This window comes from Theropithecus gelada, chromosome 5, assembly GCF_003255815.1.
Source record: "Theropithecus gelada isolate Dixy chromosome 5, Tgel_1.0, whole genome shotgun sequence".
Classification (NCBI taxonomy): Eukaryota; Metazoa; Chordata; class Mammalia; order Primates; family Cercopithecidae; genus Theropithecus; species Theropithecus gelada.
In genome coordinates, this window is record NC_037672.1 from 56,928,017 (window position 1) to 56,946,803 (window position 18,787).

The window sequence follows — 18,787 nt, forward strand, 5'->3', positions numbered from 1 at the left end:
ATAAAGAGAAAATGTATTTAAAGGGAAAGACAAGGGTAGTTATCACATACTGGTGACTAGTAAGGAAATAAATGGTGGCTACAATCCTTAGTTTTGCATCCGAGCACAAAGCCCTAACCTGTTTCACTCCAGATTGCATATTTCTGTTACCTTCTGCTAGTGTCCTGGCTTATCAGGGTTCTGTTTCTAGCAAGCTAACTCAGTCCTTCGTTCCTGAAAGGGTCTGAGGTTTGGTAGTTCCAACTGTATAGAATTGTGATAGTCTTTAACTCACATTAACACTATGCACAGCACTGCCAGAGAATACTCTATGAGATTCCCCCAAGTTCTTTTCTCATGGTCTTTCTAGCCCCAGATGTGTAGTAGCAACCTGTCTTCTCCTTGATAGTCAGAAGCAGTCACCTCTGTCAATTCTATAGCCTCCATTTTTGCTTGTTTTTTTTTTTTTTTTTTATTGTAATGAGTAAATAAAACTCTGCTTTCAATTGAGTGAAACAGTTGTTTTGTTTCTTGGTATAAGTATTTCATTCTTGAGTGCTAAATAAAACTTCTAGATAACAGATTCCAGAGTTCCTGAGACAAGAAACAGAACTTTGAGAGCAGATGAAATATACCACCTCCACCGTCGCAACACGGTTCCCATATCCAGTGTGTTCCAGAGATGGGAGGATGAGAGACATCATATATTAAGTGGGTGGTTCAGAGCTTATTTTATATGCTGTAGGACAGCACCCCAATTTCAGAAGGCTTTAGGTGGCGCAACAATTTGCATGTCAAGCTTCAAAATGCCATTACCTCCTCTGTGAGGACAGCTGTGTCTGAATAAGAGTCTATTTGATAACACTAGTGAGGCCCCTGGGCATCTGCCCATCACCATTTGAAGTGAGTTCCTGGATCAGAGGCCCTGTGAGTGTGATTTATATGAAGCATTCACTTAATCTTGAATGATGGTGCTGGCAGAGACAAATTCAGAATTGGTGTTTTTTTTAGTGAAAACCAGCCATCACCATTTCTGTAATGCAAAGGGTTTGATATAATTTACCTGCTAGGAAGTAGTCTCTATGGGGGACTCAGGCAAATGGGTTCTCAACAGTAGTAACAGTGACGTCAGTCTTAATGAGTTTGTGGCAGATTTGCCCTTGCATAACTGCTTCTCCTTCCACCTGGTGGTTTTCATGAACCTGTTGAGTAAGCACCAGGCTGGCCGGAGGAATATGAATTGGTCTATGATGTGGTTCATCCTATTCACTCAATTACTAAGAGGCTTTATATTTTGATTTGTTAGCAGAATTCTGGTGAACATACACATGGGACAGGAATTTTTTTAGGCTATGACCCTGTTGTGAGAAGTTCATTCAAGTAGCTATTCTGAGAATCTCCGTCTTTTTTATCTTTGATCTTTTCAAGGCCATTGATCAAGGCACAGAAAAGGGAAGGATTATAAGCTTTCCAGCTACTCCAGGAAGTGTCTACTGTAGAAGTAATAATATATTCTATAAGTTCCCCAAACTTAAGACTTTTAGCCACATCCAGTGACTATATGTATTATTTTTATTTATTTGAGATGAAGTCTCACTCTGTTGCCCAGGATGGAGTGCAGTGGTGTGATCTCGGCTCACTGCAACCTGTCTCCCAGGTTCAAGCAATTCTCCTGTCTTAGCCACCACGACTGGCTAATTTTTTGTATTTTTAGTAGGGACATGGTCTCACCATGTTGGCCAGGCTGGCCTCGAACTCCTGACCTCAGATGATCCATCTGCCTAGGCCCACCAAAGTGCTGGGATTACAGGCGTGAACCACCGCATCTAGCCTATTTATTTTTTGATACAGGGTCTGACTCTCGCCCAGACTGGAGTACAGTGGCAAGATCTCAGCTCACTGCAATCTCTTCCCCCAAGGCTCAAGTGATTGTCCCACCTCAGCCTTCCAAGTAACTGGTACTACAGGTGTGTACCACCATGCTCAGCTAATTTTTTGTATTATTATTTTTTTAATAGAGAATGGGTTTTTAGAGGCTGGTCTTGAACTCCTGAGCTCCAGCGATCCATCCCCCTCAGCCTCCCAAAAGTGCTGGGATTACAGGCATGAGCCACCATGCCTGGCTGATTTTTGCTTCTTAAAGTTAGAGGAGTGATAATTTTGGACAAATTAAAGACAAATAAATAATTCTTATATAAAGCTATTTGTTCAGTCAGCGAAAAGACATGTGGTGTCTTCTTATTTGTTTTAGCATATGTATTTGACAATCAGGTGCTTACTGAAAATCATTACATGAGTTAGTTTTTCATGTAATTATTCTTAGGTTGAATTTCTTTGCTTTCCCCATCAACATAAAGTTTCCATTTAAAATTTGCTCTATAATTAACAAAAAATACAATATATCCTAATCTGGAATATTTATAATTCAGAGGTCAAATTGCAAGAGGGGGGCCTTCAACAGTTACTCTCCCTTGCTAATTTTAGGCTTTATGTCTGTGCATCTGGCAGGGACCCAATACAATGAATGGCTCATAACTGGTAGTGTAAATACTTATTTTCTAGTTTTTAGTATGTGTAGGCCAAATTGTATCACCCGTAGGCTATTTACTAGTTGATGATTTTGTCACCTTTAAAGAGCAGTTTTTTTTTGGTTGCTGCTGTTATTTTAAATAAATTTATTCAAGTATAGTTGATCTTTGAACGGTGTTGTGGCTAGGGGAAGTGACCCCCTGTGTAGCTGATCTGTATATAAGTGTTTTGGTTCCCCTAAAACTTAATTACAGATAGTGTTACTGATAACATAAACAGTCGATTTATACACATCTTATGGGTTATATGTATTATATATTGTATTCTTTTTTTTTGAGACGATTGCTCTGTCACCCAGGCTGGAGTGCAGTGGCGTGATCTTGGCTCACTGCAAGCTCTGCCTCTCTGATGCACGCCATTCTCCTGCCTCAGCCTCCTGACTGGCTGGGACTACAGGTGCCCACCACCACGCCCGGCTAATTTTTTTGTATTCTTAGTAGAGACGGGGTTTCACCAGATGTTAGCCAGGATGGTCTCGATCTCCTGACCTCGTGATCTGCCCGCCTCGGCCTCCCAAAGTATTACAGGCGTGAGCCACCGCACCTGGCCTTATACTGTATTCTTACAAGAAAGTTAGTTAAAAGAAAATGTCATTGAGAAAATCATAAGGAAGAGAAAACGTATTTACTATTCATTAAGTGGAAGTGGGTCATCATAAAGGTCTTCATCCTCATTGTCTTTACATTGAGTTGGCCGAAGAGGAGGAGGAAGAGAGGAGTAGTTGGTCCTGTCTCATGTGGCAGAGGCAGAAGAAAATCCACATATAAGTCGGCATCACAGTTCAAACCCATGTTGTTCAAGTTTACTGTATATACATAAGTAAAAGTCAACAAATTTAAGTTGAAGCTTAATGAAATTTCTCAAAATGAACATGCTTCACCATTTTAAAAAATAAAAAGGTTAGCCATAGACTGGTAAATATACTTGCAACACATGTACATTCCTGGCCAAGGATATGAACCAGAATATATAAAGAACTCTCACAATTGAATAATAAGAAGACAAAGAACCCTGTTGAAAAATGAACAAATAATTTGAACGATATTTTACCGAGGATATGTGAATGACAAATACATATATTGACATAGAAAGATAGAGATACATAGAAAGATGTTCAACACCACTAGCCATCAGAGAAATACAAAATAAAACCATAGAATAATAGCACTATACACTCACTAGAATGGCTAAAAATAAAATCTGATGATGTTAAGTTTGGTAAGGATATGCAGCAACTGGAAGTTTCCTCTCATTCATTCCTGGTGCAATGGTATAGCCATTTTAGCAAACAGTCAACTACTGTCTCATAAATTAAAACGTATTCATTAGGAACTATAAATTCCTTTCCTAGGTATATGTGTAAAAGAAATGAAAGCACATGTCCACAAAAAGGCTAATGTTCATAGCAACATTCAAAATGTTGAATTTGCTTTACATGAATAATGGTATTGAGCTTTCATTGCTTGTTTGCTATATGTATCCTTTTTTTTTAAAGTAAGTGTTGACTTTTTTTTTAAATCAATTTTTTTTAATCAGTTTTTTTGGTTGTTGTTGTTTAAAGAATTCATTATATATTTTGGGTACCAGTCTGGTATGTGTTTTACAAACTCATACTTTCTCCCAGTTTTTGGCTTAATTTCATTTTTATAACACTGTTTTGATGAGCAGAAGTTAATTTTGGTAATGTCCACTTTGCCCATTTTTTTTTCTTTTATGGTTTTTGCTGTTTATATCCTGTTAGATAATTTTTTGCCTAACTCAAAGTGACAATGATTTTCCCCGAAGTTTTCCTCTGGAAGTTTTATAGTTTTAGGTTGTACATTTATGTCTGTGATTTGGTTTGAGTTAAATTTTGTATATGGTGTGATGTGTGGGTTGATTTAATTTTTTGTGGGTTTTTTTTTTTTTTTGGCTTGTGGATATCTGGTTACTCAAGCACTGGTTAGTGAAAAGTTTTCCCTTCCCTATTAAATTGCTTGACATCTTTGTCAAAAGTCAGTTGACCATGTTTGTGTGTATCTGCTTCTGGAATTTCTATCCTTTTCCATTGATCTACGTGCTTTCACCTAGTGGCTTTTACCACTGCCACACTATCTTGATTACTGTAGCTTTATATTAAGTCTCGAAATCAGGTAATATGAGTCCTCTAATTTTGTTTTGTTTCCAAATTGTTTTGACTATTCTTCATTTCTTTTTCATGTAAATTTTAGAGTCATCTTGTTGATTTCCAGAAACTAAAGTCTGCTCTAATCTTGACTGGGATTGCATTGAATCTATAGGTAAATATGGGAAGAACTGATTCCTTGAATATATTGCCTCCAAATCCATGAGCATAGAATATCTCTCTATTAAGTCGTCTTTGGTTTATCTCGTCATTGTTATCAATGATTATCTCATTAGTGATTATCTCATCATTGTTTTGTAGTTTTCAGTGTACAAATCTTGCACATAGTTTGTTAGAATTACCTCTCAGCATTTCATGTGTTTTGAGTGCTATTATAAATGGTACTATCTGTCTATCTATCTATCAATCAATCAGTCTATCTATCTATGTAACTTTTAGTTGTTTCATTGTTGATATGTAGAAACACAATTGATTTTTGTATAATGAACTTTGTATACTGCAGTCTTGCTGAGTTCCCTTATTAACTTAGGGAGGTTTCTTTGGTACACTCTTCGGGGTTTTCCATGTAGACAATCATGCTGCCTGGAATAAAGACAGTTTTACTTCTTCCATTCCATTGTATGCCTTTTATTTATTTTCATACCTCATTGCACTGGCTAGGACTAAAAACAAAGCATTCAGTCTTTCTTCATTAAATATGATGTTAGCTATATCTGTTTTAAAGAGGCTGTTTATCAGGTTGAGTAAGTTTCATTCTATTCCTGGTTTAGTAGAGCTTTTATCATTAGTAGATGTTGAATTTTGCAAGTGATTTTTAAAATATCTATTGAGATTATATGGTTTTAGTCTTTATTGATAATGGTAAATTATGTTAATTTTTTTGAATATTGAATTAGCCTGGCATTTCCAGGATAAATGCACTTGATCATGATGTAATTCCCTTTTATATGTTGCCAGATTTGGTTTCCTTATATTTTGTTAAAAGTTTTGCATTTATGTTCACAAAAAATAGGAAATTTCTAGTCTTCTTTTCTCTTAATCTCTTTGTCTGGTTTTGATATCAAGATATTGTATCTTATAAAAGGCTTTGGGAGGAGTTTCCTTCAATCTGGATTGAGCTATTTAGTATAAACAAGAATGTATAGTATGCTGTCTTTCGTGTAAGGAAAAAGGGAAAATAACACATACGCATATATGCTTGACTTTACAAAAAGAAGGGGTAGTGAGAAGTAATGGGGCCAGAGGTTTATGGGAGGGAATGACACTTCAGAGTAAACCTTTTTTTTTTTAAATATAGTTTTGGCTTTTCATAGTGTGTTTTTTTCAGCATTCAAAATAAGGATGGAAATGGCAAATCTTAAGCCACTGAAACAAATGAATCTGAATGTATTTTAAATTAGTACTGTACCCTCATTGAGGGAACAAAGAGTAAATGTAAGTATTTTGTTATTAATAACATGGTATTGACTATATACCCTCAGCTTGGGTAGAGTGAAAGAGAAGGGTTGCAGGCAACTCTTGAACTCGTTCTATTAGGTTTACTTTTCATAGTGATATAGACATAGCACTTCTGGAACTTTTTAGGTGTATTGGGGATTGAGTAAATGTTTTGAGGTTGTTGGGGTGAGGGTTCTCCCTGAGGAAGGAGGGATACACAAATATGGGATGGGAGAAGGCAAAATAAATTCTGTGCAGATGGATTGGAATTGAAGTTATCAGTGTGAATTCATTATGTTTTAAGCCAATATATGTGTATATGTAATTGCATTTCCTAGCTCTGTCCAGCAAAAAGGCTAAGAGTCAAACAGCATACCTAACTCCCAAATCTTGGAATTAAAATTATGTAATACCGTTCTTAACTCAAAGGAACCAGAGCTCCTCACAGAAGTAGATGATTCTAGTATAGGGTAGGGCACATACCAGGTGAGCCTGGATTATTTTTTTAATGCTAGAAAATAGAAACTTTTTAAAAAAAAATTAGAACATGTCACAAGAAACCTGTTGGCATTCCTACTAGCCAAATTTGAGATAATTTAATAATCAAGTAAGTATAATAATTATGAACAATTAGAAATAGTAATAAATCCATAATGATAATAAAAATAGTGAATGAATAGAGGACAAAGGAAGACTCTTTGTTACAGTAGGACTCTGAACTTTAGAGTTGGAGAAATCATTATTTTGTAGCCAGCATAGTAGATATTAGGTAGGGCAAGAGTCATAACAAAATCAGGGAGAAATTTCGATGAGAAGCAGGATATTTTCAATGTCTTAGAGCATCACCCCACAGACTGTGTACTAATTGCAAGGGATAATATAGTGATTACGCATTGGTGCGATCCAACAACAATATGGGGCAGATGGTCACCATGTGACTCCAGATAGGACACCCTGAGGGGACACATCATCTCCTTTGTAGTATTCTGGCCAAGACTGCATAACCTGAATTTAATCATGAGGAAACTTTTGACAAGTGCAAAATAAGGAATGTTCTACTTTAAAAAACGGGGAGGGAACTGTGGTCCTTAAAAAAGTCAGTGTCATAAAGCGAAAGAAAGGCTATGGAAGTGTTCCAAATTAAAGGAGACTTAGAAGAGAGAACCACTAACTACAGTATCTGACCCTAGACTGGATCTTATACTGAATGGGGGAAAATATACCATGCAGGATGTTATTGGATCAGTTGAAAAATTAGAATATTGGAATATAGACCATAGAATAGATAAAAATATTATAACAATATTATAATTACTGAAGCTGATCTCTGTGCTTTCCTTATAAGAGAGAGTATTGCTAAAGAAATGTACATTGGAAGCAGAGGAGCAAAGGTCTTGATATATGGTTTATTCTCATTTGCTCCAGGAAAAAAGTGTATGTGTGCGTGCGTGTGTGTGTGTGTGTGTGAATGCAAGAAAGTGTAAGAGAGCTCAGGAGCACAAATGGAAAAGTAAAGAGGTGACATTAGTAATGGCTGAATCTGAGTATGAGTGATTTTTGTATTCTTAGTAAGTTTTCTGTAAGTTTGAAATTATTTTCAAACAAAATATTGAAAACATTTAAAAATATCTGCCCTTTTTTTTAGACTTTCCTCATTTATAAAGAGCTTGATTCTTTCTCTGGAACCAGTTTGGAATGAACATTTTTGAAATATTTTACTGTGTGTTGGTGTTAGGGCCCTGCAAGCCAACCATTGTTAAATATGACAGTAGTTAGTGGGAAAGAAAGGAGTCATTCTGTGGACGGCCAGAGTCTAAAACCTAATTATAGGGGGAACTATTTGTTAATTTATCAAATTTATGGAAGTATCAGCTACAATGTCTAATAAAGTATTTGGAGGTTATCATCATTATCAATTATCTTTTCAAGAAATTTTAGAATGGTTCTTTTATATAAAAAATCTAGTTGTTGTCTCCTGATTTAGATTATCTTGTTTTATAAACTAGGAAAGAGTCCCATTTTTAGCCCTAAGAGCGTAACTGTTTGTTTATTTTAAAAAAATGTTAATTGGATGCCTGCTATGTACCAGATTCTTTTCTAGGCATTGGAACTGTAGCATCAAACTAAACAAAACCATTGCCCGCATAGATTTTACATTTTCATGGAAGGACATAGACAAATAGGAACAGAAGGGAAATACACCTGTCAGATTATCACAGTGCTTATATCCAAATAACACTTATTTTACTTAATAATGGCCCCAAAGCATAAGAGTACTATGCCTCATTTATAAATTAAATTTTATCACAGGTATATATGTATGGGGAAAAATGTAGTAGATATAGGATTCAGTACTATTTGAGGTTTCAAGCACGTACTGGGGGTCTTGGAACATATCCAATCCCCAACCCACACAGATAAGGAAGGATCTACTGTAATCATCTCTTGGAAAAGCATATAGGGAGAGAATAGCAAGTATAAAGGCCCCAAGGCAAGGATGTGCCTGCCCTGTAAAAAGAATGGCAAGGAAGTTAGTAGGAAATGAAGTCAGAGGTAACGGGGGCCAAATTTTATAGGTTCTTTTATGTCATTTAAAAAAAAAATGACTTACTCTGAGTGAGATGGTAAACCATTGGGAGATTTTGGGAGCAGATGTTATGCGATTTATTATTTATGTTAGGTTGTCTGGATCACTCTGGCTACTTTGATGAGAAAGGACTTGAAAATAGGACAGGGGTAGAAGTTGGGAGGCCAGTTACTAACCTATGGCAAAAATCCAAGTGAGAGACAATACAGACTTTGACCAAAATACTAACTATGCAAGTGGCGAGAAGTGGTCAGATTCTCAGTATTTTTGTAGATAAAGTCAATAATACTTGCCAGTGGGTTAGAGAAGAAGGATAAGAAGTTGAACTTTAGAGGTCAAGCAGAGGAGGAACTAGCAAAGAAGGCTGATAAGGAGAGGTCAGTGAGATAAGGTGAAACCAGTAGAGTTGGTTCTGGAAGCCAAGAAAAGAAAGTGTATCAGTATGTGATATGTCATGCCAAATGCTGCAGATAAGTCAAGAAAGATGAGGACTAACAGGCCCTTGGATTTAACAATATTCAGGTAATTGATGACCTTAAGTTTCAGTGATGTGTTGTGTAGTAAAAGTCTAATTGGAGTGGGTTAAATTTGAATGAAAGTATACTTTTAGACAGGGAGTATATGTTTGTGATGTTTTGCTAAAAAAGGAATCAAAGATATTGGCCATCACCTAGAGGCGTATAAGGAGTTGAGAGGTTTTGTTGTTTGTTTTCTAATTATTGGAAATGTATTTGCCAATGATTTTGCTTTATTGGAAGGAGGAAATTGATGGCATAGGAGAAAGAAGTGGGATTTCCTAGAGCAGTGACATTGGCGTTCTAGGCATGTAACATCTAGTAGCAAAGTGGAGGAGTTAGATTTTGATGTGAATCCTGAAATTCAGTAAAAGGGTACAGATTCAGGTGGGGAGGTAAATGTCATGAGAGATTCTGGAAGTTCTCTTCTGATTGCCTGTGGCTTTTGAATTTTTTTTTCTTGTATGATGCTTTTCATCAGATTATCTGGCAGGAGTCCTGGGAGGCCTTAAGAGGACTATAAAACTGCTTGTTAAAAATTTTTTTTCAGAACATTTATTTTTTGTTATTATTTAGTTTAGCTGGCTATTTTGTATAAAGTTTGGAAAGAGACCCCACAAAATCTTTTTGGGCTATTTGGAAAAAAATTTTCTCATTGATCTTCAAGCCAAATATATATATTTTTTAAAGAGACAGGATCTTGCTATGCCGCCCAGGCTGAAGGGCAGTGGCATGTTTAAAGCTCACTGTGGCCTCCATCTCCTGGACTCAAGTGGTCCTCCTGCCTCAGCCTCCTAAGTACCTAGAACTATAGGTGTGTGCCACCATGCCTAGCTAATTTTTTAATTTTTTGTAGAGATGGGGTCTCACTATGTTACCCAGGCTGGTATCAAACTGCTGTTCTCAAGTAATAGTCCTGCCTCGGCCTCCCAAAGAGCTGGAATTACAGGCATGAGCCACCACTCCCAGCCCAAAGAGTTATCATTGATTCAAAGGGTCTTGGAACTTACCGGGCACAATTTCCATTTTAAATATTAATATAAGAAAACCAACTCAGAAGACATAGATAGGCCAGGGAGATATAGCTGATCATCTAGCTCAGTCTGGAATTCAGGTTTCTGTGGCATTTCAATTTACATAGTTTAAGTTTGAAATTTAGTTTTTATACATATGTACATATACATTTAAACTTAACCCTCTGACAATGTAACTGACTTATTCTAAATTGGAGGCAAGCAAAGCCTGAAGTAAAAATATGTAAAATGTCAGGGTCAAAATGGTAACTTTAAATTGTGGTCTAAATTGTGACCTATGTAAAACTTGATTCCTGAGAATTATATTATATTGCATATTGCAGTTAGAATGTACTGAAATCATTTTGTAGCATTTGCTCTTGGCTGAGTTTATATTAAAATGAAAGATTGTAAATCTAGATTGATTTTATAATATTTTAGATTTCTGATACTTTAAGATGTCTGTAGATTACATTTATATTAAAAAATGGGTTGAGAAAATCATTGGTACTCTAACTTGCTGTTGCCAGTTTTCTGGCCGCCTGCTATTTTTGCTTCTGCTCCCTTATCTCAACAATTGCCTGTATTTGGTCAAGACTGGTAAAACCAAGTAATGAGCATCCAAATACATATAAAATACACATGAAACAATATGAAAATGGCAAATAACTCAGGAGGAAAATGGGTAAAATATATGAATAGGCATTCCATACAATAGAAAATATGAGGTAGCCAAGAAACATGAAGAAATATTCAGCATCATTAACTGGCAAGGAAGTGCAAACTAAGACCACAATTAGATGCCATTTTATACCCCAGCATTAAAAAGTTGGCATTACTACATGTTGGAGAGGCTGTAGATGTGGTAGTTCCGCTACTACCTGTTGGTAGTGAAGTTATAAATTGCCAGACACACTTTAGGGAAAGTAAAAATTGGCATCATGATGAAAAGTTAAATTTAAGATTACTCCCTAACTCTTAGGCATGTACTTAAGAGAAACTTGGACACATGTGGAACATGACACGTGTTAGAACTTTTATAGCATAAATGTTCGTAATAGCAAAACAAAGCAAAACTTGGAGGGGAAAATAAGCTATTGACAAGAGAACGGATAATTAAATTGTGGTATGTTTGTACAATGAGTATTATTCTGCAGTGAAAATGAATGAACTACAACTATATGCAACAACATGGGTGAGTTTTGGAAACATAATATTGAATTAAAAAATCAAATCCTATAAGACAGGAGAATAGATTTTGATACCATTTTTATAGAATTCAGAACCAAGCAAATGTATTGTTCAGGAAGATGTACCTATGTGTTTAAAAAGCAAAGTAATGATAAACACAAAATACAGGATTGCGGTTACAGGGAGTGGCAGGGATAAGGGAGGCAGAGCATGGAATGGAGGAGGAGCAAATTAGTAGAACAATACCAATAACTTACCCTTAGGTTCTTGAGTTGGGTGACAGTTATCTGGATGTTCATTCTATTATTTTGCTTTGAATTTTAAATGTTCCAAATAATTGTTGTATGTAGTAATTAATATATTAAAAGATAAGCCATAATCTGAAGTCATAATTTAGGAGACATGTCATTACTTCTACCCACTCTCTACTGCCACCTGAATTCCTAATAGCACTCAGTATTTCACTAGAATTATCTTGTTTTAAAGCTTCCTGTCTCTTTAAGCCTCTATGTATGTGCCATCTGGCAAGTGACTCAGTAAAAACTTATTGGATGAATAACCAGATCAATGATTTGAGGAAATAATTCAGGATATTTCTTAGAAACTACCCAAGAGGTAGACTTTTAAAGAGTACTTTTCCTTAATCTGATTTAAAAAATGGGCAAAAGATCAGAATAGACATTTCTCAAAAGAAGACATACATATGGCACACAAACATGCATGAAAAAGTGCTCAGTGTCATTGATCATCAAAGAAATTCTAATCAAAACCATAATGAGATACCATCTCATCCCGTTAAAATGGCTTTTATGCAAAAGACAGGCAATAACAAATGCTGACAAGGATGTGGAGAAAAGGGAACCCTTGTACACTGTTGATGGGAATGCAAATCAGACATTATAGAGAACAGTATGCAGGTTCCTAAAAACCTAAAAATAGAACTGCCATGTGATCCAGCAATCCCACTACCAGGTTTATACTGGAAAGAAAGGAAATCAGTATATCAAAGAGATATCTACACTTCCATATTTATAAGCACTGTTACCAATAGCCAAGATTCGGATGCAAACTAAGTATACATCAACAGACAAATGGATAAAGAAAATGTGGTTCATACACATTGGAATACTATTCAGCTGTAAAAAAGAATGAGATCCTGTCATTTGCAATAACATAGGTGAAACTGGAGGACATTACGTTAAGCAAAATAAGCCAGGTGCAGAAAGACAAACTTTGCATGTCCTCACTTATTTCTGGGAGCGAAAAATTAAAACAATTGAACTCATAAATAGAGAACGGAATGTTGGTTACCAGAAGCTGGGCAGGGTAGTGGGTGGGACAAGGGTGGGGATGGTTAATGGGTACAAAAATATAGTTAGAAAGAATGTAGAAGATCTAGTATTTGGTAGCACAACAGGGTGACTGTAGTTAACAATAATTTATTGTACATTAAAAGTGAATAAGTATAATTGAAATGTTCATAACACAAAAAAATAAATGCTTGAGATAATGGACACCCCATTTACCCTGATGTGATTATTACACATTATATACCTGTATCAAAACATCTCATGTACTCTGCAAATCTATATATTTGAAAATGAAAAAGAAGAATTTTTCTTCTACTTCTAGCTGGGTTTCTGTAATATAAGAACCAGCCAGGTAATGAGATAGACCAGCAAAACTGGGTTATTATTGGTTAGGTTTTTGAATAATTACCTGTCTGTTGAAGGCAATATTACTGGTTTTGTTTGAACTATAATAATATGATTAAAGAGTTTAACAAATAAAGTTATATAACAAAAACACATAGCTCATCTAAAAAGGTGAATGTCATTAAAGATGATGCTATTCTTTGGTATAACATTTTAGAGTTAGAAGGCCCCTAGGAATTAGTCTAGGCTCCTCATTTTTGAATTAAAGAGCTTTAGGACCAAAAATGTGTTTGACTACAATATAGACTTGTTGAGAGCAGAGTTACTAGAGGCCTAGAAACTAGATCTCATGATTCATATGCTGATGTTTTCATATTGAAATATTGACTGGTAAATGAAAGGAAACATTTATATATCCTGTATAAGACAGCCCGAATAATTTGAGACTAGAGTGTGACCTTTGAATGAGGCAGCAATTTTTAAAATTTTAATTTAGAACAAATCAATTCAGCTCTATACCACATTTATCTTGAGATGCATGACAAATACACCTAGAGAAATAGCAAGAATTTTTTCTCCAAGAAAAATGGCAGTGTGGTCTGTGATATATAAATGAGTCCTGGACCAGAAGTGGTAAGGGTTGAGTTCTGAATCTGGCTCTAACACTAAGTAGCTGTGTTGTCATTGATTCTTCCCATAACTTCTCCAGGTCAAAGTTTCCTTATCAGTAAAATGAAGAAGCAGAATCAGATGGTCTATAGAGAGCAGCTTTAAATAACTTTATATTTTTCATGGATTTTTAATAGCAAATTTAATCTATTTTAAATGAAGTGCTTATGTTCCATTATTAAACAAGCAAGACAGCAAGTAAGGAGGTAAAGAGAATCAGTAGAAAATGAATGACTCATGATGCATATTCTGAACATAAACTGAGTTTTCTTTTCCTTTCCTTCATCAGGTATAATACTTCTCCACGTCTGCTTCAGGAAGAAAGTGCCTGCCATTCTTATCATTTCTAAGCAGGTTCATGCCAGCCCAGAACAGAGAATCAGGTCAGTTTTAGAATTGTTTTATTTGTTGAAAAAGGAGCTAGGAACAGAATTGTGATTGTCTTTGCTGCGTTATTGTGCAGCAGCAAGACCAGTGACTTGTGATTCAGGAGTTGGGTTTCAACTGTCCTTTACCACTGATGACTGGTAAGCTTGGGCGAGCCTTCTTTGCTTGTTGGCTCTTAGTTTTCTGCACCAAAACAGGGCTACATTATAATAAGTTATCTTCAGTTTCAATTTTGGCTTTAAATCAACATTACTTTTCTTGTAGATACCTACAGATGATAAAAGTCATATTTTTAAAGCATCATTTCCTCTTGTTTTTTCCTGGAAAAATCTAGTTGTTTTTAAAGCACATGCTTTGGAACTCTTTAATCCATTGTATTGTAGTTTATTTGAGTGACTAGTTTAAGGAATACACTATCTTGTGAGGCCCTTGAGAGCACTGTGGCTATCTTAGTTTTAATGTTTTACTTTGTTGTTATTAAAACATTTATTTTTTACATGAGGTTATTAGTTTTTCAATAATGTTCTTCAGCTTTAGATAGCGTACCTTTTTGATCATGTTGGTTCTCCGTTGATTGCAAGTAATCAAATTATTGTAACCAAAAATGGGAAAACTTTTGGGAGTGTCCCAGGAGATGCCACAGGATCCAAGAACAGAAATGCAGCTGGACTGCACAATAAGAACCCAGTACCAAAGACAATAAGATTTCCTGCAGGCTCTCAGCAGAGTGTCTCTTTTCTACATGTCAATCTCATTCTTCTCTCTCTCTTTGGGAACTAGCTATCATCACATTTCTATTCTTTGTGAGGTGAAGCCTGCTTACCACTGCCTCCCAAGCATAATACCTTATAATCCAGATCCCAAAGAAAGGCTAACTAAGCACTCGATACTAATTTGCCGGAACAGAATTTGATTCTTCAGTCAGGTATCTTTAGACAAATTGTAGCTTAGGACATGGTAATTTAAAAGCTTTGCATTGGCTTTCTTTGTTTTAAAGCCTGTTCTCTGAAAAAGATCTCACTTATTCCTACTAAAATGTGGATAACTAGTAATAAGATGTAGTGGTACCTCCTCCACATGTGTGGTAGTGTCCCCTTATCAGAGAGGGATATGTTCCAAGACACCCAGTGGAAGCCTGAAACCACAGATAGTAGGGAACCCTATGTATACTATATTTTTTCTATACATACTTACCTGTAACCAAGTATAATTTATACATTAGGCACAGTAAGAGATTAACAATAACTACTAATAAAATATAACAATTATAATAACAAGTATTACAATGAAAGTTATGTGACTATGGTTTCTATCAAAATATCTTATTGTGTATAATGTTTTTGGATTGTGGGTAATTGGAACCATGGAGGGTGAAATCATGGATAAAGGGGGAATATTGTAATACTTTAAAGATTTATCCATGTTATTGCATTCATCTATGTTACCCGGCATTAAAAAGAATAAAACTTCTGATACTTTTAATGCTGGGTAGTATTTCATTGTTTGGATAGTCCACAGTTTGTGTATCCATGCACCAGTTGATGGACATTTATTTGACTTTCATGAATAAAATGGTACAGTGCAATAAGATATTTTGAGAAAGGAAAGCTTTTTCATTTGACTTTTTGAGAAAAAAAGATTTGAATATAGGAGACATACTATTAGGTACCCAGCTCAGCTGCCAACTATGATTTTGGGTGAATTACTTTTTCTCTGTGCACCTGAATTTATTCAGATCCTGGCATTGCCACATACTAGCTTTGTGATCTTTACTTCTGGACATCAATTTCTACATCTTAAAAAAGGAGCAGATGATAGTGGTAGCTCATGGTATTGTTATGAAGAATTAACATATGTATTCAAACAGTTCCTGGCACATCGTTATCATTATCATCATCAATTTTTGAAATGAGTAGATTAGATTATATGACTGCAGAGGTCCCAGCTCACTAAAATATCTGTGGTCCTAAGATTTTCTGGTATGGACTAATATTTTTTTTCTTAATAAAGACCTTGGGGCATCTCCTTGAGTCCAAAATGGAGGCTAACTTTGGTATTGTTGATAGAAGTTATTTTGAATTAAGTATATGTGTGCTATCTCTTGCCACATACATTAGTTTGTTAGGGCTGCTATAACAAAGTACCAAAAACTGGGTGGCTTAAATGACAGGAATTTATGGTCTCACTGTCTGTATGATAGAAGTCTGAAGTCAGTGTTGCAGGGTTGGCTCCTTCTGAGGCCTCTGAGGGAAGGATTTGTTCCAGTCCTGTTTTCTTGGCTTTTAGGTGGCTGTTTTTCCCTGTGTCTCTGTGCATGGCCTTCCTTCTGTGCATGTCTCTTGTGTCCAGATTTTTTTTTTTTTTCTTTTTGAGTGAAGTTTCTGTCTTGTTGCCCATGCTGGAGTGCAGTGATGCGACTTTGACTCACTGTAACCTCCGCCTCCTGGGTTCAAGAGATTCTCGTGCCTCAGCCTCCCGAGTAGCTGGGATTACAGGTATGCGTCACCATGTCCAGCTGAGTTTTTTGTATTTTCAGTAGAGACAGGGTTTTGCCATGTTGGCCAGGCTGGTCTCCAATTCCTGACTTCAGGTGATCCACCCGCCTCAGCCTCCGAAGTGCTGGGATTACAGTTCTGCATGGCTGGGGAGGCCTCAGGAAACTTACAATCATGACGGAAGGTACATCTTCACTGGGCAGCAGGAGAATGAATGCCAGCAGAGGAAATGCCAGACACTTACCATCAGATCCCATGAGAGTCACTCATTATCACAACACCAGCATGGGGGAATCCTCCCCCATGAGCCGATTACCTCCACCTGGCCCTGCCCTTGACACATGGGGATTATGGAGGTTACAGTTCAAGGTGAAATTTGGGTGGGGACACAAAGCCAAACCATTTCACTGGGTATCCCTTAATCCAGTCATGTTGACACCCCAAATCAACCATCATCATACTTGGAAACTAATTTTATGGGTTCATTTTGTAATTCTTGTTATGGAAGGTAGTATAGTTGTGTTTCTGGAAGTGAAATTTGACCTAGTTGGCATTATCTGTAGGAGTTATTCTATAAGGGGTGTGTGTGTAACATGTGGAATAACATTTCTTTAGTAAATTTAGTCTAAGAAAATCTCAAGTTCATGGAGAAAAGATTATTTTTACAAACTTCATTAGGGTAGATGGAGCTTATACTTCTTAACCATATGATGACATGATTTTTACATGATTTTACAAGTGGTTATTTTTATAAGTAGTTGTTTAATTATAATTATTTGTGAATTACTGTAAATAGAATACATTTAATAGTAAACAAACACCTCATTGTTAGAAACGATGAGACATTTTTAAGTCTCACTAGATTTGGACGTTTAAGTCATACTATACAGAAATTGAGTAAATATAATTTAATAGGATTTCTATGTGGTTTTCTTTTTCACTTGTTAGCATGGTTAGCAGAAGTCATATATAGATTTAAGACTTTCTTTTGGTCCACCTATAGTGGACTGGGGAAAGCATTCTTATTTTTGAACAATTGATAATTTTTTTTCTTAGAAAAAACTGTTGAATTGATGGCAAAGGGGAAGGTCTGTTGAAATGATTATGGCAAAGGGGAAGGTTTAAGCTTAATCTCTTAGGATGCTGTTACCAGGATACTGAGCTGAGAGTTTTGTTTTGTAATATACCTTCTTTTTATTATGAAAACTTCTAGAACTGGATAGATTTACGACTAGATTTTAGGCTTTAGATTCTTTGAAGAAAATAATGTTGCAAATTTTATGGTTTAGAAAAACATCACCCAGAAATGAAAGTCTGTGTCAAATGTATTAGAAAGAAAACATGTGTTGAGAGAGTTTAAAAAGCTGAAAGGGAACTCAGGAAAATGTAAATGAGTAAAGATAACTTAATGTGAAGTTTAAATTACAAAGTACAAAAAGTTCTTATAATCAGAAAAAAGTAAGTAGCAAAATAAAATTGTATTACTAAATAGAATTTTAGGATTTTAAAATCTAATTCAATTTTCTTTCCTTTGAACAAGTGATACTTACAATTTAAGACTTAGAAATACTAATCTTTTTTTTTTTTTTTTTTTTTGAGACAGAGTCTGGCTCTGTCACCCAGGCTGGAGTGCAGTGGCCGCATCTCAGCTCACTGCAAGCTCCGCCTCCCGGGTTCCCGCCATTCTCCTGCCTCAGCCTCCCGAGTAGCTGGGACTACAGGCGCCCGTCACCTCGCCCGGCTAGTTTTTTGTATTTTTAGTAGAGACAGGGTTTCACCGTGTTAGCCAGGATGGTCTCGATCTCCTGACCTCGTGATCCGCCCGTCTCGGCCTCCCAAAGTGCTGGGATTACAGGCTTGAGCCACCGCGCCCGGCGAAATACTAATCTTTTTAATCACCACTTTATCTTCTGTTGTGAAACTTTTTTCCTTTTTCTGTAGACTTTTGATTTATTAAATAGAGCCTGATGTTTGTATGGCCACATCACATTGATTTTCAACCCTTAGTATCCCTTACGTAGCACTTGTTTTGGGGACAAATTATACATTGATCTTTATCAACAGTATGATTTTAAAAAAGGTGTATTAATAAAGCAGATATGAAAGTGAAAAAATTGCAGTGTAATATGTGTTTTGTTTGGTTAA

At 36.1% G+C, this 18,787-nt stretch overlaps 1 protein-coding gene across 1 annotated transcript in view; it reads left to right on the top strand.

Moving 5' to 3' along the window:
- Positions 1 to 18,787, top strand: part of WDFY3 (WD repeat and FYVE domain containing 3) — a 309,424-nt gene that overhangs the window by 20,228 nt on the left and 270,409 nt on the right. The window contains exon 2 of the mRNA XM_025385326.1: positions 14,050 to 14,143. The gene's annotated coding sequence lies outside the window, so the exon portion shown is untranslated. The remainder of the gene's footprint in view (positions 1 to 14,049; positions 14,144 to 18,787) is intronic.